A 23577-nucleotide genomic window follows, 5' to 3' on the forward strand; every position below is an offset into this window, starting at 1 on the left:
TCCGAATTTAACCTGTCTGGTAACACCAAATTGTGCTTTTCCAACAATTTTGCACATAGTTTCCTTTCTCTCTTTCCTAACTTCACCTTTAAGCTCCTTTTTTTACATCCACTATATTACTTAATGCTGCATTTTTATTCTTGTGGCTTTTCTTTCCACTCCCCCCCTTTTTTCCTCTACTTCATTCTTTTGCTGTTCTTCATTTTTGCTTAGTCTAACATTTATTGTGGTTTATTTTTAGGATACATACATATTTGGGGTGAAATTATAATCTGAACATTTATAAACTGAGTATATGTTTTTGTTGGAAAAATATATAATTGATGACTGTTCTCATTCTTCTGAGAAATGCCAATAACAAATGGCAGGCTCCAGTTGAATGAATCTTTTATTGCTTTAGCAAAACAAAACACTGAAAGCAGGCAAAGGAAGTACAACAGGATAAATTTTTTAACGTACAACAGTTTATCCTAGGGTCAAAAATACTGCAAATGCTGGTGTTTGACTGTTTCACATCTGTCACAATCTTCTGCTGAAATACCATTCAAATGTCAATAACATATTCTGAAAAAAAACCATGGAACCGATATACTGTAAATAATCACATTGAGAGGAAATAACACACTTGAAACTGGAAATTCCTTTTTTACTTCTAGGCAGATTTCTCAGTTTATTTAGATGTTAAAGAGATCTATTGCCCTTTAAAGTACAGTATTAATAGCTGGGTTAGTTTAACTGCCCTTTTCCCACACACATGTTTTTTCAGACTAACACCTACTGATACACTTTTCAAACCCTTAAATCTCCTCCGACTCCCAAAGTGTTCTTCGGTCCTTGTTTCTGGGTGATGGTCACAGAGCACAGAGCCTACTGGAATAAACACAGTTTGCGAATGCAAATTCTATAGGTTTCACTTCTGCTTGAACATGAACATAGGTCCTAAAGTTGCATTTACTTAAAAAAAAAAACAAACACTGAGTTAAGGCTTCTTTGAAATTTTATTATTATTTGCCATAGCCAATCTCTTTTAAATCTAATATAATGGGGTGGGATTCAAAAGAAGTGTCAGAGAGTGAGTGACTGAGTAAGGATAGACGTGAGCACATATTTAAATTGAGGCACCCATGTGAGCCAAAGGAACATACTAACAGTCAGGCAGGCTCTGATGACATTATTGGCACCACTCGGACCTAGTAATTTTTTTACTTTTACTTTTGCTACATTAATCCACAGTACTACATATTTTTTTCACAAATGGTCTTTTTTTTTTGTTAGATGTAGAACATCTACTACGTAGTAGTATTTTCTAAAGAGAGGATTGGGGAAGGGGGTAGCTGCTGAATTTTGGAAGGAGGATTGTTTGTGTATTTGTTTTCTTACAACTGGCAAAAGCCCAGCAGCTATTCTTCAGAAATTTCACAAGAAACATTCATATGTCCAGGAAATCTACTGGCAAGAAATGGCAGATGAAAGAGTTATGTACTGCTGAATGAGAGTTTTGCACCTGCACACTGCTTAAGTTGGAGAACATGCTATTGATATAATCATAATAGCATAACCAGTAGGATGCATAGCCATCTACCAAGAAGATTTTTTTTCGAGACTTAAGGGACTTTTGGCATTAGTGCAAGACAAGGAGCTGAATCAATTTCAAATATGTGCTAAATAGAAAGGAAAAGAAAACAAAAACAAACAAACAAAAAAGTTAAACACATATTATCAGGATGCCACATTTAAAGTTAAGAACTGTGTCACTCAGCACAGACCAGTCTACTGGAGGTCCAAGGACACCAAGTGGAATGCCAGGCAGGGCTGCCCAGTAAGCAGGGTCAGAGAAATCCTGCTGAAGCAGGACTCATTCACTGGATTCTGGTTTATTTCCATTTTATTTATGGAGAAACCTTTTTTTGTTTGTTTTATTTCTCCCCTCAGGGTCATTAACAGACTGTAACAGAGCTATTCAAGAAACTCCTATGGAACATTTTTTGGGGTCAGGATTTGGTAACTCATCAAAATAAAAAATATGTCCAATGCATATCAAAACATATCAACAAAGTTCCAAAACAAGTGTTGTCCCAGTTCTGAAACGTGGAAGCACTGAGGACTCTAGTTCAAGGGTAGACTACTTGGTGGGCCATCCTGCAATGACAGGCCATCAATCCCCTATCCTGGCTCTCAGAATGTTGAGCAGTGATCTGCCAGCCAGTCAGGGCTACTCCTGAGCCCTGCAGGCTTCCAGAAAAACTTAGCCAAAATCCAACCGCCCCTGCAGAAAGTTTAGATTTCAGTCAGCTTCCAAGGTCTCTCTGAAGTTTGCTGAACCACTTTACTTTTTAGACTGGTTCCATCAGCTTTCCTGCTTTTTTTTTTTTTTTTTCCCAAATCAATCATTTCAAACCAAACAAGCCATTTTATCTACCTTGGTAATCACCTATATCATGCAAAATGGTGTACCAACCCTGGATTTGTCCGAGGACCCATGACGCTGTTTCAGGTTTCGGGCACAGAAAGGTTATTACAGACCTTGGAGATGTGCAGTCTTTCCAAGCTGAACAACAACCTCTGCCATGCAATCAATCAGTCCCCTCCTTACTGAATTTCACCTAAAGTGGTTTTTAAACAGCCATAGGGAGGTGATACCCAGTGCTTCCCTGGGTGAGAAGGCTGAGACCTGGCCATGGTGGCTTATGAGGAATTTTGGCCCTTCCCCACTGAGATCTGAATTGCTAGGAAAGTAAGAGAAAAATGCTTCAGAGGAAAACAACTAAACCAGTATTCATTAAAAAAAGTTAATACAGAAGTATGCAACCTCTATTGCTATCTTGAATAAGTATTATAGCATATCAATACAAAATATATAACAGTAATCATAAGAGGTCCATGGGGAGATGCACTGCTGAAACTTTGCACTACCATGCTATGAGAGCGGCTGCCCAGCCACACTTGCAGCTCAGGACAAATTCTTCCTAAAGTGATAAATAGTCTCCATCAAGAGTCATGGGCCCAACCTACTCAACTGGAAGGTCACTTATCCACCAAACTTGTGAGCTGAGGGGAGACGATGAACCAACATCCCTAGAAAACCATACAGTGATCAAAGATTTTCTAATCCTATAAACAAAAATGTTTTCAGGGCTGACCCACAGTGGTTTATTCATGGAATTACTGAGCAAGATTCATCAACAGTCTCCATACTGGGTAAACCACTGCTTTCATCTGAACGTGAATTTCACTACAGACTTTAAAGACAGCTAAATCAACATAGCAATGCATCAGTATGTTATCAGCAGCAGTGTCCTCTGAGATTTGTGATTTGTTTCCTCTCCTTTATTCACTGCAAAATCTATTGAGTTACAAGGAGTAGTGAGAGGGAAAAGCCATTTTAAATTGCATGTTTATAATGTTAATGTCATTTGAACAACTAAACTATAAACTTTGTCTTTTTGCTTTTAGAAAGAAGAAATAAAAGCTATATAAAGCTTGTAAAGAATTGCAGAGTACTCATCCAGATTACTGACAGTCAGTAAATGCCTCAAAAATCTCTCCCACTTCTTTACAGAGACTCAAATTCAGCAGTCCAGTGAACAGGGCTATAAAATCAGCATATCTGCCCCAAAAGGACCATGCTTTTTCTTTCAGTAACACAGCCACAATGCATTTGCAGGACAGCAGGCTGGCTCTGGGCCGTGAAAGGTATTCGCCATTTTGTAAAACAAAGCAGCCATCCATAATCTTTTTCATTTCCAGATAATAAAAGGAAAGTCTCATTTTGCGACTACAACAAAAACTTAAAGCAGTACAGCTGTAAGCAGAAATCCAGTCCATTTGTGGCTTAAAGAGCTCCACGCCTACTGTATATAAAATAATACACTGGTATCATTAGCATAGACAACAGCTTGTTTTCAATTTGGCTGTAGATAATGAAATTATCCCCCAAATTACCATAAAGTGGAACAAATAAACACAAAAGCAAACTCCTTCTCTTTTTTTGCCCCCCTTCAGCAGCACTGGCTCTCAGCTATTTAGAATAAAAGCAAAGCTGCTGTTTTTCCAGAGCTCCAGTTTGACCTCAAGCAGATAAAGAACACGAAATGACAAACACGCAGCAAAGAGTTATTGTGTCCTTCCCCCCCTGGCCTCTGTTTACATTAGGAAATGTACCCGGGGAGGAGGGAAGGGGAGGCAGGAGGGCTGCCTTTCAGCGCCGTGCTCAGCTCTGCTGGCTCCGGCTGGAGCTGGCCCCTGTTTCTGAGTAAGCTTACTCCACTCCAGATGTGCCTCGGCTCCAGCGTGGCTGCCATGTACAGTAAATCGGCATCTGAGGGCTCGTCAATCTGTGGGGTAGAGCAATTGCGGTCTCGCCAGGCCGCCCCACTGGCACAAACAGAAATCTGCGCTGCTGAACTGGAAAAGGAGAAGGAGGAGGAGGAGGGAATGGGGCGACAAGGAGGGATGGAGGCAAATAACAGGAGAGCAGTGTGTGAAAGGTGAGGGTCTGAAAGGTGTCCACTGCCAGGAGGAGAAGGGGAAGAAATAAACACTAACAGCCAACGGGGGAAATGTTCTTAATGCATTTGTAAATTTACTTGTAAATGTTTTACACTTAGAGAGAAAGGGGAATGCTGCGTATCATTTGGCAATGTTGGCTGTCTATAGGTCCCCACGGATATACGGGCTTAGTACGACTTGTAACGAGGGCAAGAGAAACATAAAAGAGCTGGGAAAACACAGCCAATTAGTCATTACATGTAGATTGTAAAAACAAGTGAGAGAGACAGAGACAGAGAAATAAATACCCTTAGCAAATTGAGTCCCTCTTGTTTATGTCCCTGCAACATGAGTACAAAAAAAGCAGCAGCAATGACGCCTTCTAATCAAAGTGCAACTTGCAAACCAGCCAGTGCTCCCATTCAAAATCCTCCAGGATTTCCTGATGCTCACAAGATTTACCTATTTGCTGTCATTGTAAAATACAAATTGTTTCACTAATCAGGCAGTTTGCTTTGGACCTGACCCCAGTTGTACAAACTCCAAGTTGGATGTTCATTTCTGATCTCCTGCCGCCTACACAGCCATTGCTAACTGAGTTTTAATAGGATGAGAAAACAATCTTTTCTTTTATAGTGGCTTCAAATGAGCTACCCAGCTTCAAGCTGACTATAGCTGTGTTTTCCTAATCACCATTTTTTTATGGCAATTCTGAGGACGAAAATGCCTGCTTCTCCCTCCCTTCTCTTCCAGCAGCGCCAAGTCTAAGAATGTAAATAAGTGTTAAATTGAAACACGGGACAAAAATTGGTTAGATTCAGTGTAATTGAGTCACAGTTAAATTTAGGCTGCTTTTATTTGCAAATGTGCACTTTAACAGCAGCTCTGTGCAGCATCTCTGTGTAGAATGAGATGCCTCATTTATTTATTATCTTTATTGTGGTTGTGCCTGAAATTCTTAGTAAAGGCTCCCAGGCCCATTGTGCCGTCCTCTGTAAAAGATGAGCAATGCATTTTAAAGAGTCTCCTTTGCAAGAGAGACTATCCTCTGAGTGCCATCTAGGTAAGATGGCAGCACCTTAAGTGGACAGAAATATTGCCAGCTGTTCCACATCTTTAAAAATTGTGAATCAAAGCTGAAAAAAGTTATGAGGCTGCAGGAAAAAAAAAGTCGTAAGATTTTCCAAAGGGTAAATGTAACATCCTTTCTTGCCTCCTAATCTGGGAGCTTTCGAACCTTCCCAATACATTGTGAGAGTATAAAAGCTACCTTTTTAAAATAAATGCTCAGATTCTTGCAGTATGCCTTGATTTAAGGAATTAAGGCTTAATAACATCAAATATCATTATGATCTGAAGTAAAGCCATAAGACTTGGCAATAGAACAAACAGTTCAAATGAGACTTGATTTTCCTTAGCACCCCATTGACTGGATGGGGTCGTAAGCTCTCTTTCCCCTAGGTTAAATCAATCCTGCAAGGTACAGGGTGCCTTGACTTGATTCTGACTACGAAAAACATATGCAATCATATATGATTAAACAATTAAAGAAAACATGATTATTCTTATGCATAAATTTCATACTGGGTTTTTAAACACTGGAGGCACTGGAATCGTTACCTTAGATGCAGGGCAATAGAGTAGCTCAACAAGCCCCCAGTAAGCAGTCAGGCATGCATCTGCCAAAGTGGACAAGGCCATGCACAAGAATATGTGTCACATTACCAACTCCTCTGCATCATCCAGAAGGAGGCATGCTGCCTCCCACTTCTTCCTCTCACCTCAGTGTCCAGCCATGCCCCCAGCTAGCCCCAGAAGAGGGTTCTCACCATTGCTTATACCTTATACAGTCATATACAGTAGGACAAAATGTACATAAAACAAGTGTATTGAACCAAGGTGGCAAGATTAGGATCAAAATGACCTCAAGAGCCATTTAAAATTAGACAGGCCCAAGCACTGGTAAATGTACAATTGGGATTTCCCTTGCACTGACAGAAATATGAACTGGGTGATCAAACAGGTGCTTTCAACGGCCAGCATTTCCATGCAGAAAGGCAACACAGACCAGTCTCATTAGACAGTAGCTGAGTTTAGTGAAGAATGTGACTTTTCCCACCCCATGTTGAATGAGTGGCCCAGGGGAAATTCGATACTTAGAGGACACCAAGAGCGGCACAGTTCTTAGCTCATCCACCACAATAATGGCACTAATTTGAGAATAAGTGAGCGTAAAGCTGATAATCGTTGTCTGTAAAGAAGCATGTATGATGGTAAGATGATATGATACAATGCTAAGTGACCATGGAGGAATGTATCTAGAAGCCAGGACACAAAATGAGTGAAGCATGAAGAGGGTGTTGAAAATGAATCAGTGAGAGAGATTGAACAGCAGAGCAAATAGTGTAGCCTCCCTTCAGAAAAGCCCCTCTCAGTATTATGCTCCTAACTCACAGCGATGTTGCACTTCCTCTTTAATCTTAGCCATGTTTTTACAATGTAAAATCAAGTCCTTGTTTACACATGTATCATAAGTGCAGCCATTTAACCTCAGATTTATTGCGCATATGGTCAGAAAGGACAATTTCCCTGAAAAAAACAAGTTCAAAAAAAAGACTAAATAAATCAATAATCTCACTAAAGTATAAAAACATTTTCTTTCTTTAATGGCTCACCTAACACAATGTTCCATCTTGCAAGAGAGCAGGTACTAACTAAAGAAACTAATTAACTCAAGAAGAATTGCCTGAAAAGAAATCATGTTTCCTATTTCCAACTATAACTGCCTTTTAATTGTGCATTAGAATCTTGGATCTACTATTTTCTTTGGGTTCTCCTCTATACGCATTCCAATGCACCTGACAACTGAAGGAAGGACAGTACTGTCCAGCCATTGTGTGGGCAGATGTTGTGTAAATTTCCACAAAAGATTCTGCCAAGCCTCCCTCTTACACAGACCTCTGACACCTGCATTATTTGGAAGGATTACTTTCTATATCAGTGAATGTCCCCCAGGGACTGAGACAAGATGAGCAACTGAGAACATGGCTGCAGAGCAATCCTGCAGTGTCGATAGGAATGTAATTATCCTTCCCTACTTAAGGACAATGCAGCAGCCCCAGGTTCCATGCTCACTCCATATATCTCCTGAAAAAGTGTAGATTAACAAAAGTTAGTTAAGTATCCTGTCTACAGTCATTTAAAAGTAAAATAAAATTTAAAAGGACTGCAAAAATTGGCTGTGTTGTCATTTGACTACACAGACACAGACTGCAAACTTGGCATTTCTGTTCATAAAAGAACTATCAAGTAAGTCCACATATTTGCCAAATGTTTAACATCCCAGTAGCACGGTCTTTATGATGCCTTTGACACCTGCAGAGAAATTACATCAAATCTGTAGCAGCAGCATTAGGTAATGCACCAGAGTTCAATGTTCAAAACATCCTGTTCTTTACATAGCCTCTTGTCTTACACAAAAGCAGTTAAAAATAATAGAGCTTGTTCAAGCGCCAGATTTACGAGCTTGTGTTCATAGACTTTGTAAGGGTCATCTTGCAAGGTTGTTTTGTTATACCTGTGGGCTGCAAAAGGGCAGGCAGGAGAAGGCACGAAAGGGAGGAAAGTTCTGTGAATCAATGGCTTCAAGCCTTCAGGAAAAAATTAAATAAATCGATAAAAAGAAAAAATAAATAAATTCAAATAATGCTTTCATGGCAATCAATTTACTTTTCTGAAAAGTGAAGTTAGTGAGAACTGAAACTCGTAAGAAGTGAGTAACAGAATAAGTATCCTGTTGCTGGAATGGAGATAGATTAAAGTGATGGAATATTTATATTTGTAGTTTGAGATGTGAAGGCTTGGATCAGCTAATTAGTAAGACATGCCATTTGCAAAACTTGGATGTTGATCCTGATGCAAATTTTGAGCTCATTAATCTTTTGGAATGTTTAGAGGAGAGAAAGCTTGGCTTTCCTCTCGAATTTCACACTAGAAGGCTCTGGCTGGCTTCAGTGGTGAAAGAAGAAGAAATGTAGGCTTCTACAGCCTTGCTATGTTACATGTACATTGCAATTACCTCAGTGCTGCTGTTACAAAACTATGTAACAGGCCTTCTTCTCACTGGGATCTGGGGTTCCTGTTGTTGATGAGGGAAATCTAAGCAGAACAATGCAATCCAATGTTCTTGTCACATTCATGAGTCCTATGACTAATCTCTTTGCAATCAAGACCCAAAGCTATAATTAATTCTTTTATTCTTATTTTCACAAGATGTTAAAAGCCTTGCTAATATTCACTTTGTTTATGAAATGCTCATTTTCACTGGGAAGCAGTATTGGAGTAGGAAAAGGCACGAGGCTCAGCACATCAGTGAAGTCTGCTACCAGCTCCTGGTCTTCGAAACATTTCTTAGGCACAGATTGCATTTACAGTTATCAAGTCTAAAACCTGTAAAGACTTTCATTACTGCTTAATAAGGTGTTTCGAGATCACAGATGAATTGCAGCAAGAAAAAATACCAGTAATTTGTACAAGTGCTGCAGACTTGAAGCACCAAGCACAAAGCAGCTGAATTTCACACTTCCATTGAAGAGTCTTCAGTTTATACCAAACCAGATTTAAGCCCAGCTATTTTGTCCAAACACTTACATACAGTCTATTTGCAATTTATCCCTCATAAAGCTCTTCCTCTTACTTCCACTGAATAGGAGTATTGCAGAACTGCAGAAAGGAAGTGGAAGTTTAAAAGCTTTGCAGAGACCAGATGGAAAATGTGATAGGAAACTGAAAAACAAACATTTTGTGTTTTCATATATATTAATTACACATAACAAAGGTTAACTTCCACTCATATCTTTCCCTCATTTTTTTTCAGCCAGAACTTTTCATTCTTGTACTAACAGTTATACACTGCAAGGGCTCCTACCAATAACAATAATAAGAGTCTGGTAAATGTTTTGTTATCAAAGGCAGCAAAAAGTCTTATTTTATGTAGAGGAAATAAGCCAGAATCAATAAAGATATAACCTGTTGCTTTTAGTAAATCACTAGAACAAGGCCTCTCAATTAATTTTTACCAACATGCAGTTCCCTTTACTGGGATTCTCTGGGTGATTTTTACCAAGTTTTCTCTGCAGGAAATTGTGGATGAACTCCAGATCTCCGAAAGAATGACAAAACTGTATGAAATACAGGGTCTCTCACAAGAATCGTAGGGACTTCATCTCTCATGGACCTGGGAAAGACCAAACAAAAGTTACACATGGCCCAAATCCAGACTCAGGTCTGGCATCTGAATAATCCTGGAGTATTTTCAATCCATCTTCATCTATCTTCTCACTGGCTTATTTCTTAAAGCAGATTAATCTCAGAAGAGCTTACTTAGGGCACTGTTTTATCAACTGATTCTCAAATTCTTAGCATCCACCATCACACCTGAAGATCAGAGTATTTTGTGTTGTGAAATGTGAAATAAATATTTGAACATTTTAAGTCAATCAACTTATCCTGAATGTTTTACCTTTTGTAGTTACTGGCCACTAAAGATTGATGTTGCCCTGTAACTCCTTGCTGATGAACACATTCCTCTGGATGCCTAATTTGTGAGAGATTTACACTGTGCAAACGTTATTTACAGAGAGCACTCAATTCTCTCTAAATCAATTAGATATGCCTTTTCAAGCACCTTTTCTGTTGAAGGCTACCAGAAGAGGGTTTTCTTTTTTACCTGCAATGAGGATTGCAAAACCACGTCACCTCTGAGAAGCCACAGGGTGGCTTGGAAATAGAATGGTCCTGCCCATGCAGCCTCTTTTATAATTGAAATGCAATTTAAGAGATCTTCAGAGGAATTTCTCCAACTCTGGAGGAGGCCAATCAGCAATCTGACCTCCAATAAAGACAACAGAAGGAAGCTCCCTTTGAAAGATAGTAAGGAAACCTTCTTCTTTGAAAAGCATTCTTAGGTGCCATCTGCTGATACAGTGCAGATTTATTTCCTGAGGTCCAGACAAGTCTGTGTTACTGATTATGCCAATATACCTCACGTGGCTCTCACTGCCCTTGTCTAAGAATGGGAAAAGTCAAGGAGAGCAAGTGAAAAACAAAACAGAACCCTACCTAACAGAGAGGTTTATCATCAAAAGTTTTCTAAATGCACCCAGAGAAATCTCCCTGCACGTATATGAAGTTCAGGAATTTTACTATTTTATTGCTCTCTGGAAACAATGACACTGTCAACAAAAAAATCCTAGCAAAATGTGCTTATAAACTTCATGGATACATGTACAAGCAGGTAATTGTATTTGCAACTATGCATCGTGTATGGAAAATGAGCATATGTACCTAAAGGTATACATGAGTTCATGATGGTCCACAGAGGCAAACACTAAGTCCTGCATCTGGGATAGTCTAAAGGCCAATTGATTAGAAAGCAGCTTTGCAAAAAGAACCTGGGACTCCTTGAGGACAATCTGAACATGAACGAGCAGTGACTTTTCAGCATTAAAAGCCAACCTCATACTGGGCTGTTTTATTAACAAAATAACCAGCAAGTCAAAGAAGTGATTATTCCCCTCTGTTCAGCACTTGTGAGACCACATCTGGAGTACTGCATCCAATTCTGGGACACTGACAAACCAGAGGAAGTAAAGCTGAGGGCCACCAAGGCTGACAAAGGCCTGGAGTATGTGGCTTGAGAGGACAGCTGAGTGAGCTGGGTTGGTTTGGCCTGGAAAAGGGAGAACTGAAAAGGGTCTCACCACCATTGTCACAACCTGAATTGTTAAGTTTACATTAGTACACAAAAGTTCACCTGTTATGGCTAACCTGTCTTCCATCTCACATCAGAAAATGAGTGAGTTTACAATTTGTGGAACAGTAACACACTGCTGGGGCAGAGTGAGACTAAAGAAGTCCTAGTGTCAAGCCAATCAGCATGCCTCAAGCAAGTCAGAGCAGTGCAATAAACTAACCAAATCCATCCAAACTACAGCAAAAATTCCCATGACTCAGCCGTCTCCACAGACTGTCAGCTCTACCTCCCACCTCCACAGCCCTATCTAATACTAGAGACCAAGCTGCCAGATACTTCAATCCAAACACTGTGGTTATGCAGACCCCCTCCAAGCCTAAGGCCTAGATCCATGAATCCGGCTTTAATCCACTCCTGAGAATGTGTGTATTCTTTGGTCAGAATTTCGGTTGTCTGTATTTGGAAAGTCTCACCCACAGCCTTTAGCTGACTAAAGGAAGCCAAAGAAAATGCAAGAAGTAGTGGTTACCAAAAATTCAATCCTCCCCCCAATATGACTGTTACTTATGTATTTATGCACTGTATATGTGCCTACCAAACCTCTAGGAACTCAATCTGCTCCTTATTTCGTTTATAAGGAAAGGATGAGAAAGAGTCCATTTCTACAGAATTCCCCAGATGAAATCTACTGGAGAGTACATCATTAATAAAGGATTTTTCTATTTATTTGTTTCACCCTGAGCAGCTGGCCACTCATATCTCTCTGGGGCATGTCAACTAATACATATTATTTCATAAGTTGAACATTTCTGAATAATACTGTCTTGTCCCTTCCATTTGTATTACATTACATAGAGCAAGGAAGTATGTTTGCATTGCACTGTAGAAATTTAAGGTGAAAATGTATTCCTGAAACACTAGAAAAGGACTGAGTAGAACTGATGGTTGTTAAATGCTGATAAACCTTTGTCTAAGAGGTTATGTTTCACGAGGAGGCTGAGAATAAATCTGAATCATGCTCATGTGAGGTAGAACTAGTGAATGACAACCAAGGAAAATGTATTAAAAGCAACAATTAGCTTTTTTTCCCAACAGATCTCAAAGCACTGAAGTGCCACTGAACTCAATAGGAATCTATTATAGATTTAAGTGAGAAAACCTGGCCCACTAGCCTCATTTTCACAGTTGGAGAAACTGAGACACAAAAATGTTAAATGAGTTGCAGGATATTACCCAGCAAATGGCAGAGCTGGGAATAGTCCTCAGCTCCCCTGGAGGCCAGTCCGTGCGTCATCCACTGCACCACTTCCTCATACTAGAAGGCAGCAAAAGAGCACAAATTTCAGAGATTTTGTTTAATGAGAATGGGAGATGGAGGCATCTGGAAGCTCACCTCTAAAGTATAGGAATGCCAGGATTGTTCGACTGTTACATCCAATACACAACTGCTGACACTGAAATATGAATATGTCTTTGCTCATATGCAGACAATTATGGAAAAAGTCAGAGAATTGGGAATGATCACACAGAGAAAAAAAATAATTCAACTGATTTTAAAAACAAACACATAGCAACACAGAGACAGGAGGCAAGTTTGCAAATCTTAATCAAATGTGATTTAAACAGTTTCTGTTGTTTATTGGCAAGTTATTGGCAAATACTGTTCAACAATTTCCTCTCCCTGTGGTCACTTTTGTATATGATTAGCCTCCCATCCTAGGAGGTTCTTCATCCTCTAAAGAATGCATGGGATGGGATGTGACTAAAAGGCACCAATTTCTCATTTTCTTGCTGAATGGTTTCACCCATGGACCCAGAATAGGTCAAATGCTGCCAAGAAGCTCATAGTTGAGAAATTGCCCAAACATATGCCAGCCCCAGGTAGGGGTCCCCTTCCTTAGGCCAGTAGCTCATGCCCCTGGTAAGAGTACCCTGATACTGGGAGAAGAGCAGTGGCTGCTAACACTGCTTTGGGGCAGACCCACTGGCCTTAGCGTGGCTTCCTTTTCTGGAAGGTTCCAAATCACTTTACCAAGCTGACTGCTATGCACTATTGTTGTGATGGTTTTTTGAGAAGCAAGGTATAAGATATGGCCAAGACTATCTGAGATGGTTGCTAATTTCAAGTGATTTAAATGGAAAGACATTGTAAATATTTAACATGCTACCTTAAATGAAGGCAATGTGTGAATGGCTGAGCAGCAAAAAGATCACAGGATTCATATCTTACAGTTCAGCAGCCTTTCAGATGGACCATGCTATGACTCAGGGAGAGAAAATCCCTGCTCCTCAATTCAGTTTAAGCCTTCTGACTTTATTGCCTTAATAGAAACCAACTACATAATTTAGCTTCATGACTGGTAGTGGGAAATAAATTTTACTGAAGCTTCATTCTTTGAACATTTCAAACTTTTCCTCTGATTTCAATCTTTGAAATCTTGTGAATAAACTTGTAACTTTGACATTACAGTCCTTCAGCAAACACTTTCTTCTTAATGACATTTTACTCATTACACTGTTCCCACCTACAAGGAGCATCACTTTTGGACTGAGTTCGATTTTATTGTTTTGTTTTTGAAAAAAAAATTAAAAATTACTAGTATGCAGCTGTGTAATATATGACAATAGGGGGTGATAAATACTGCACAGCTGAAGCTGAAAACGAGTTAATGGAATGAAGTGAAGGTGATGACACTTCTTTTTTAACACAGAAAGTCATGAGATACTTTAAACAATACGTTTTACACAAACACAAAAAGAAGTCCTCATTTTTCCCTGAAGAGTCTCTGGTGCAAAATTCATTCCCACTGGAGAACACCCACCAAAAAAAATACATCCTAACCTCTATTTAATGACTTCATGGACTCATACAAAGTGACATAACATAACATTTATGCTTCTAAAATCCAGTTGAACTGGCAGTCCTCTATTCTGCTGCTAAAATCCTCTTGTTGCTGGTGACTGCTAGAAATTAAAGAGTTAAAATGGAGACCACTGAAAAAGAGTAAAGCGTGTTATATGCAGCACGTTACTTGCTCTTTGGGCTTCCCATGGGCCAGTGAAGGTTGGGAACCACTTCTGTAAAGGAAATGTACATAGTGTCAAGTTATAGATAGTCCTGTGTGTTAGCTCCATCTCTGCAACTGATTAGCTCCAGAATGACTTTGGCTTCACATAGTTCTTACAAACATCATATAGTCAGCCTTCAAAACTTAAGTAGGCAACACTGTTATTCCCAGTTTACAGATGCATTATAAGTGCAAGGGTTAACAGCTATTGCAAGGGGGCCATTAAATGAGCATCAGAAGCTGGAATAAAACTGTTTCCAACCTTTGCCCACTTAACCATAATGTCCATGGTAAAAAAAAATAAAAAAAAATTCAGCTCCTTCACTGAAACCACGTCCCCTGAAGCCATTTCTGATGCCTAAGTAAGCATTGTAATTTTTAGAACTACTTTGCACCTGCAGCTTCCAAGTAGTTTCCAAAGATCACCTACCTATCCCAATTTTTACAAGTCTCAGCTTCCTAAGTCTTTCAAAACATGGAAAGAATAGCTATCTGTCTCACAGTCTTCCTGCCCACTGAGGTCAATGAGAGACTTTTCTTTGACTTCAGTGGCTGTAAGACTTCCCTCCCATATTCTTTTCCTTCAGTTTGGGAAAGCAATTGTCCCAGGGTGGGTAAACGCTTCAAGAGAAACTGTTGCATTGAGAATCATTACCACCCATGCACCACACAATACAAACAGTAAAAATGACGAGCAAATGAAACAGCATAAAAATAAAGAATAAGAAAACAGCATAACCATCCTAACAGCAATGGCTGGAAATCCATCTTGGAACGCTTAACTGTTCCTGTGGCACAGAAGCTAGGAGTGATTGTTCTGTGCTGCCATGGCATTGCCCAATAACCCATTCTGTCTAAACTACCAGAGCTGGCTAAATTATCTTGCCCTGTGTTCTCTTTTAATTGATTGTTTAGTTAAACAGAGGATAAAAAAGTCTGGCTGGGATCCAAACTCAACTGCCTGCTGCTATGACAGAAAAAAGTACTGATCAGAATACTTCTCTGCAGAATGAAATGTGTATCTCCTGGGCTTTTAGCAATAGCAAAATAAGTTTACATTTCTGTCTTTAATAAGATTCTTTCCTCTAAGTCATAAACAGCTCATTGATCCCTTCTCTTATTCCTGCCCCTTTTATCTTATTTATTGAAACTTGTAATATAAACAGTATTTCTTCACCTACTGTCTTTTTGAATTGTTGATTGTCTGAAAAATGGCACAAGCACAAGGTTTCAGGGCATTTTCTGTCCATAGCAGTAGTGTTCCAGTCACATGTGGGTACTGTCAGACACCCGCTGTCATTTAGGGCCATCAGGGGCAACTCAGGGAGCAAGATACTGGGCCAGTGTAAACAAGCACAGCACAATGTGACCTCAGGAGTATCGGGCAGATTCGCACAAGGCTGAGGATCTGGCCATGTGACTGTTTCCAGCTAAAATCACATTCTTCCCTCACCACACGCTGGAAAATTAGAGACTGCAGATCTTCTAAACATGTTTGTGGATGTAGAAAACCCTTTCATAAGGCAGGAGGGGTGTAGGAGGGAGAGGTTTCTTCTGAAAGGCAGCATAGGACAGGATTGGAAGTGCCAGCATTATTGCCCCCTCGTTGTCACATTCCTTTCCCAGGCCCAACCGATGAGGCGGTCTGTGAGCCGCTCTGGCTGGGAAGGATTGCACTGCTGAACGGGGACGGAAAAGGCAATGTGGTTTCCTGAAAGGTTTCCAGCAAGTACATGGGAATGGAGCTCTTGAAAGAGACATGGAGCTGAAAGCACTTCCCTTCTGAGAAACACTTCCAACCCACTCCCTGGGCCAAATGTAATAACAGCTCTGACATTATTATTGCAAAGGGGGAAAAAGTCATTCTTCCAGCTCACTGCTGTGATTTCTCCATTTTGAAGCCACACCTTCTTTGAGACCTGTAAGTCATGTGGTTTAACATGCAAGCTTGGTAACAAGGGATGCTTCTTGGGCACTTCTCTACCAGGACTTACTACCAAGTCTTTCTGAAGGTGCCAGGAATACCTCTGGCAATGAAAAATAACCCCAGAACTTAGAGATGTGTTTTTGTACTTGGGTCCCTCATTATATCTCTTGAGTTACTTGGAGTATATTGCCACAGATTGCCTGCAATATGCAACAAGCTTTTTCCTACTCTCAGTCATGAGCCAATATCTAGATATGAGGGAAAAGTCTCTCTGTAAACCATTTGTTGTAGCAAATTTTAACTTTCATGGGATCCTTCTATAGCTGCAAATTCTATCCCTTTACCCACTTAATACACTACACTGAACAACAAATGAACATAAATTATTTGAAATATCTCTCTAAACAACCCATTGGAGATTATACTGACTGGTCCTTACGACTGAACACTAACAGAGTCATGCCAAAAATTCAGACTGTCACTAGAAGAGTTATGAAATAACGTATGAAGGAAGAAATGAAGAAGCAAAAGCAAGGGACCCAGTTTCTGGTTTACCGTCCAGGAATATGCTGGAATGCACATTTTGTAACAGAAAAGTTACAAAACAAGTGCTGTTGACAGTACAAAGGGGAAAATAAAGCCATTAGAAACAGTATAAATTGTACTGGCATGAATAATGTTTCTCCCCAGACTTCGCCTAGAGAAAAAGGGGGTGGCATTAATTCAGTAACCTACGTTTCTAAATAGGTTCAGTTAAATTGGTACAATTTTTGTTTAGATAAGGCCTCAGACTCACTGACTCTCTGGAACCCCTTCTTAGTCTTACCTCTAACCACTTTTTCCAGCCCATGGCAGGGAAAAATGTACCACAGGAGGCAGAGCCAGACACCAGTTATACCGTAAGAGTCTCAACCAAGAGTGTCTCAGCAAAAGCAGGGCCAGAATCCACCCTTGCTCACAGTGAGCAATTCATTTGATTGGGAATACTTAAAGAGGCAACTCCTAAGCTGCCAGTTAACTGACACCTGACAGCCATCAGCCTGCAGTGCCTAAGCTGCTATAAAACATGAGTCAGTCAATGAATTGCATGGTTTTTGGAAAATAAGAGTAATTTAGAACATTCTATTCACATTTCTGTGTACAGATCATTTGACCTCGTGGGTGTTTTGTTATTCTTTTTTTATGTTAACTAAACATATAAAAGGAATAAAAACAGAAAAGTTCTTACTAATATCAGGAAAAAGTAAAAGACCATTTTTTCACAGGGTTACAGCATATTCTAAAGAGCAGGAGGTTCTTTGGACTTTGGAGAAAATACAACCTTAACTATACAACCCAAAACCAACAGAAAACTTTTCTTAAAATTCAAAATACAGGATCTTAAACAGCTGATGGCTAATTTTAGCTGATGTTAGAAGTTCACATAACAATTGAGAGAGCTGTTTCTGCAGTATTTCTGTGTTTGTAGCTAACTCATATATTCATACACTTCACAGCCTCATTTCCATGGAATATTTTATGAAATAAATATGCTATACTTTGGATGAGTGTTTTTCTTTCAGTCAAATAGAAGCAGCCAAGAGATCAAAGATTCATAATGAGATATAGAAAATACCACTGAAAATATCACATTGCAACAAAAGTGTCACCAGACCAAAGAACTCATAAATTGCAATCAGTTCATGCAAAAAGCTGTACAAATATGTCTGAGGGGACAGGTTCTTGCAATCAGAAGTAGGTAGATATGAAGCACCTAAATACAAAATGGTGACAAAAAGCCCTGCCTAAACCTGATGGCTAAAATCACTGGAACCCTTCTTACTTGACACAGTACAAGGTTATAGCTTACTTCTGCAAAAGTGCAAGACTGCCAGAATCTGGGTTCATAAAGTCCCAGTGAGGATTTAGAAACAAGGTGTTCCTCATTTTGAGTCCTCCAAGAAAACAAATTCAGTGGATGCTTTCAGGCCAAGCTCAGGATACACTGATAAACTGAGGTATCCACAAAAAGCCAGTTGTGGATACTTGTGTTTCAATGGAAGGAAGAGGAATCTGTGCCATTGACATCTTTGCACTTCTATTAACACCAGGTTAATAATATACAGAATGGGCCTGGGTGCAGGATTCCTTCCTCCCTCCCAACACAGAGCCCTAGGCACTAAGCAACAGTCACACCCACTTTTTGCTCACTCTGGTTCAATGAATCCCAAGGCTCTTGAAAGTAGCTGACAGTGGCACAAACAATAAACTACTCCAAGACATCTTGTTTAACACATGGTAGGCCAACTTTTTATGGGTATATCCTAAGAAGAGGATTTGATTACTCCTTCCCCCTCCATAGAGACTAAGGAGAAAACAAAGCCTACATCTAACCCATCCAGACAAGCACCCTAACCTGAAAGCTTTCCCTCTGGTTTTACTGTGAGATAGCAGTTGCCTGCTTGCTTTTGCGCACTTAAAAAAGAATGTTAGGATCCGGATCACAGCTAGATAGAGGAATCTTCCTGCAAACCCTGCTGAGGCTTGGTGATGGCTATGACTTCAGGCACATCCTAGCTAAAGTTCAATGCTCCCTCCTGGCTCACTCTAGACAGCTGGCTATTCAGTGTGAGGGTTTTCCAACTCATCCTTATGAATCACCACATTTTGGTGTACAGTCTAGTGAATTTAGACTGATGGTTTCCCATCTGGTGAGAAGATTGCTAAACTCACCAGACATAGCATTAATTAACAACGTGACAGTTACAGACAAACAAGCACCCCTTCACATTTGCCTTGCTTTCTGACTCTTCTGATGAAAAGACACTGGAATAGCACGTTATTACCATCCTCTGTTTTATTAGTATGACGGTCCTCATGTACGTCAACAAGAGATTTACATGGCAGGCCAGCATGACACTGACATTCTGAATCACCAGCAACCCCATCTGGTTTCTGCAGGGTCTCATAAAACCAGCATGTGTGCCCATAAACTCAGAAATGCCATCAGCACCATGGGGGAAGTTGCCACTCAGGCAGGGTTACCTTCATGTGATCTTCAAGGTTGCAGAGCTGAATGTAATTTTCAACAGACCAGGCTCAAAAAATTCTGACAGTGCATCCCGTGCACAAACGAGAGGAAGGGAACCTAGAGTGCAAGCCATCAATAGTTATAAAATCCGAGATTAAGTGACCAAGCAGCAACTAATTCAACCAACTTTAGGAAATTAATGTCACCCACTTTGATCTTGTATTTGAATATTTCTAGCACACTCTATAGTTCTGCTTCAGCTCCCATCACGCTTTGCAGCAAATACTCCACAGAGACCTCGCTGTTCTCCATCCCTGAGCCTGACACTGTGCTCCATGGTGAATTAATGCGGTGGCCCTGCTGGGTGTGCTGGGCCTGCCACTCCAATTAAAAAAAGAGAAGATGAGGGAAAGCAGCCACCAGACCTAACAGAAATGTGGCTGAAATTATTCTGAAATGATCCTACTGTCTACATTGCTCCCTGCCAAATCTCCCCACCCTCTGCTGTCATTTTCTCCTCTCTTTTATAAGAGGAAATGGATCCTAAATCAGCAAGTTAGGCTGGCTCCTTAACATAACAATTGCTAACAATACACCTTTTCCCCTTTGTTATAAATGACTTTAGTGTGTAATTCAGCCAAATGAGAAGACAGGCAACACTTATATACACTGTCTTCTTTCTTTTTTGTAGGCCCAGCACTAGCTGCATTCACAAGCCTATAGATCTGCAAAACAACAGCTTTTTCCTTGCACTCTGACAACATCCACAGCTCTCTCTCCATCCCCAGGAAACCAGGACCCCAGGAAATGAACTGTTGCAGGCAGAGGAAGGATAGGACTTCAGTCATTCAAGATATTAAAGACTAGAGCTTAACCTTCAGTTATTGCACAGATTTATGTTTTTTTCCTGTTAGGTTGGCCAAAAAAACCTATTTAGCACTACTTCCTACTTAAACATCAAACTCTATTTGAGTTACAAGTGTAAATGCTTTTGGAGACTGTCCTTGGCTTCTTCAGCTGTACAAAACATGCCCTGCTAGGTCACTCTAGCAATGACGGAGTATATCATTGCACAAACACCAACAGCACACTTAGGCACGGCATCAGTCCCACAAAACCTGGTGGCATTCCCCAACAACCTCTTTCTAGGGCTTTGCACTATAACCATCCTATCTGCACCATGCCTACCTCACAACCCTGACATATGGCACTGACTCACACTGCTATTTGATAGCCCTTTAGCACAGGGAGACCAAAGAGGCATGAAGAAAGAATGTGAGCCAAGGGAAAGCATGGGTCAACCACCTTCCAGACTCCCAACCCAACTTAATGGTATCCCTAGCAGGAAGTTCACATAGGAGAGAAGAGGCTTCATGTGCCTTGATATCTCATGGGAAAGAGCTGTCCTGTCCCAAAGACTGTGTATGGGCTACACTGACCTAAAGGCATTTACCTTGTTTCCTTACTGTATTCTCAAAGGCTCTAGGGAGCCTACAGAGCTAGCTAGATGGGATCAGAAGAACTCACCAACACCCATGCACATGGCAAAGCCCAGATGGAGAGAAAGAGCAATGGAGAACTGCCCCAGTGTATTATGTGCACAGGGGATTGGGAGTGAAGACCTTGCTTCTGGAAGTCACACAAAGCACTAGGCAAAGGAAACAGCCTTACAGCCCACACCGACCTGCTTTGCAGCTGGGCAGCTTACAGGGCGTTTAGCTTACGCTACCAAAACCCTAATATGTCATCTTTGCAAAAGACAGGAAACATCAAGAGAAGTCTCTTTGGCCATAGCTCTGCACAAATGTCTTGTCAAATCTCTGTGCCAACAGCCTTTGGCTCTAATTCTTACACAATCCACTCAAGGACATGTGTTCTCCGTACCTCCTGGGCAACCTCCAAATCAAAAGCAAGGAGTGACCATACAGACTCTTAGACAGGTGACCTCTAGGTAATAGTGCAGATGTCCTAAAATCCACTCTCTGACAGAAGAGGAAGGAAAAAGGCATGCCCTACGCTGCCCTGCTTTGTGGGCACTCATTTGTTCCAACACCTCGCACAGAGGAGCCAGGTGGTGACTGTAGTGCTGCCTGCAGGATACAGAAGAAACTGCAAAAGGGAATTTGCCCCAAGGCTTGATGCCCATCTCCATCTCCTGCCAGCCCTCCCAGCTGTTTAACTCCAAATCTGATTGTCTGAAACTTGTCAGCAGGCTGAAGAGGTGAATTTCACACAGCCTAGGGATACCAAGTGGTGTGGATGTGCCAGTACGTGCATAGTTTGGGCCCTAACTGACACCATGCTAATTACCTATAAGAGCTGAATAACTATCTGTACAAATTAGAAACATTTGGGGCACAATTACCCACTTGGAATAGAGCAAGAAAGCATGGCTTTCTGAGGACCCAAGTCAGGTGAATGTACATACTGAGGACACTGGTGTGTCTCTGGTTTGTTCGGATTTCAGGTCCCATGCTTCCGATTCATTTCAGAATTTAGTCAAATTTAAAGGCAATTGTTATTTCCAGTTCATTTGATAGAGCAAGCCTGAGGTTCACAGATGTTTGTATTTTCTTTACATGCATACTGCGTGATTTTAACTCCCTGTTGACTTGCTCTGTTGAAGATACTAGTATAAAAAATGTTCATTATTAAGTGATTTATTACAATATTAAACTTTAAAGGCCAATTCCACAATTGAAGTGATGAGTGTAGCTGAAGTGCATGAATGATTGCTCATTTACACGAGTGGGTAGTCCTGTACTTATAGTATAAAGATTAAAAAAAAAACAACAAAACACTTTATTTTATTTTCTGTCCAGCTGAATTGGTGTGGGGAGGGAGCAGCGTCAACGCTCTTCGACAAGACTCTGTCAGCTTCTTATCTGTTCCCACAAAGCTTCCACTCAAGTTTTGCAAACTCAGACATTTAGTTACCGTAGTTGCAATACAGATGTCAGCCTATAAGTGCTCAGCTGAAGAAACCACCAATTCCAATCCTCTGGTAGCATCACCAGTGTAAACCAACCAGCCTTACCTCCAGCAGCAGCCTGACTTACCCAAAGCACTGTTTCCAGATTGGGAAAGTGCCTTTACAGACACCTGTTACATTTTATAATATCAGATAGCACAACATCTGTAATTCTACCTCAGACTCATCCTTCAACTTTGTGAATCAAACTACATGTTTCACGTACCCAGTGAACTAAAGCAAACAAACAGGAACTATTTGTATTCTTCTTACTTATGCTGGGGCTTATAATAAGCCCCTTTGGAAACACTTCCGAACAGGTAGCAGCCAGCACACAGGTTTTGACAAGGTTTTAAACTAGTCTTTACCTGTTGCAGCTGTTGGGAAATTTCTAATTGTTGATGGAAGTGTACTTGTACCTGCATGCTGGGATTGGGAGTGTGAGCAGGTGTTTGCAAACCACAGTTATACTGGTAACCATGCTTACTGTCTCAGACTCATTACACATCATACTAGCAATGCCTGCTACCTGCAGTATCTTGCTACAAAGACTCTCATTCAATTTGTTTTACAACAGTGATCAGACCTGCTGTAAGCTATAAAAGCCTCTCCAGCTAATTTCTGTGTGCAGCGTGATGCTCCTTACCCTGAAGGCCCTTTAAGATTTGACCCCTTTCACTGTTTTTGCTGCTGTCAGCCAGGACAGCAAAAGAAGAGGTGGTATGCAAGCTGAAAAGCCAAGCAGCCCTCAATCAGCCCTTTGTCTGTCATGACCAGCTTTTTATCCAGGGGCAACAGTCTTTTTCCATTACCAGTAAAAATGAACCCCCCGGTAGGGGTGATGAAGAAACAATAAAACTAATCATTAAGCAGGCCTGCTGAGAAGTGAATTCCAGTCCCAGGTCAGATCTAATTGCATTCTGACACTGAAGCAATGGCCTGGTCATTTATATTAGCAACATCATGTTTCTTTTTTATTTATTTGTCTCCATTCTGCTCTCTGTCCCCATAAAGAAAGAAATATAAACATGTGGATCAATGAAAAGCTGTATGTAGAGATCAAAATATACATACTACGCTGTGGTGTACTTTGCAAGTTTTTAAAATACTCTATTCTTAGCCAAGATCAATTGTGGAAAACCTAAAAACAAATATAGCATTTTGGAAAATGATGAGCAACTGTAAAAAGGAGATTTAGTAAAAATTATGGCAGTGTTATGGCCTATTACCAAGTAAAACCATGCACACAGGGGAGGCAAGACAAACTTAATCATGCATATAAGCACACAATATATATACGTGGAGGTGTGATTTTTGAAACTAAGAAGTTTATAGATACCTACCTTTGAGTAATTACAA

The 23577-nt window shown here is 40.5% G+C and overlaps 1 long non-coding RNA gene across 2 annotated transcripts; it reads right to left on the minus strand.

The window, feature by feature from the left end:
* Window positions 1-370: 370 nt before the first annotated feature.
* On the minus strand, window positions 371-4770 carry LOC133212951 (uncharacterized). Of its 2 annotated transcripts, none has more exons than XR_009725651.1 (2): window positions 4263-4770; window positions 371-1661 (listed from the first exon to the last, which is right to left on the minus strand). It is a non-coding gene; the product is annotated as an uncharacterized LOC133212951 (long non-coding RNA). The 2 variants fall into 2 exon arrangements; XR_009725652.1 differs by having other exon boundaries at window positions 4162-4770.
* Window positions 4771-23577: the final 18807 nt, after the last annotated feature.

This window comes from Neopsephotus bourkii, unplaced genomic scaffold, assembly GCF_033783945.1.
Source record: "Neopsephotus bourkii isolate Nb327-2 ecotype Australia unplaced genomic scaffold, CSIRO-AGI_Nbou_v1 NB_753, whole genome shotgun sequence".
NCBI lineage: Eukaryota > Metazoa > Chordata > Aves > Psittaciformes > Psittacidae > Neopsephotus > Neopsephotus bourkii.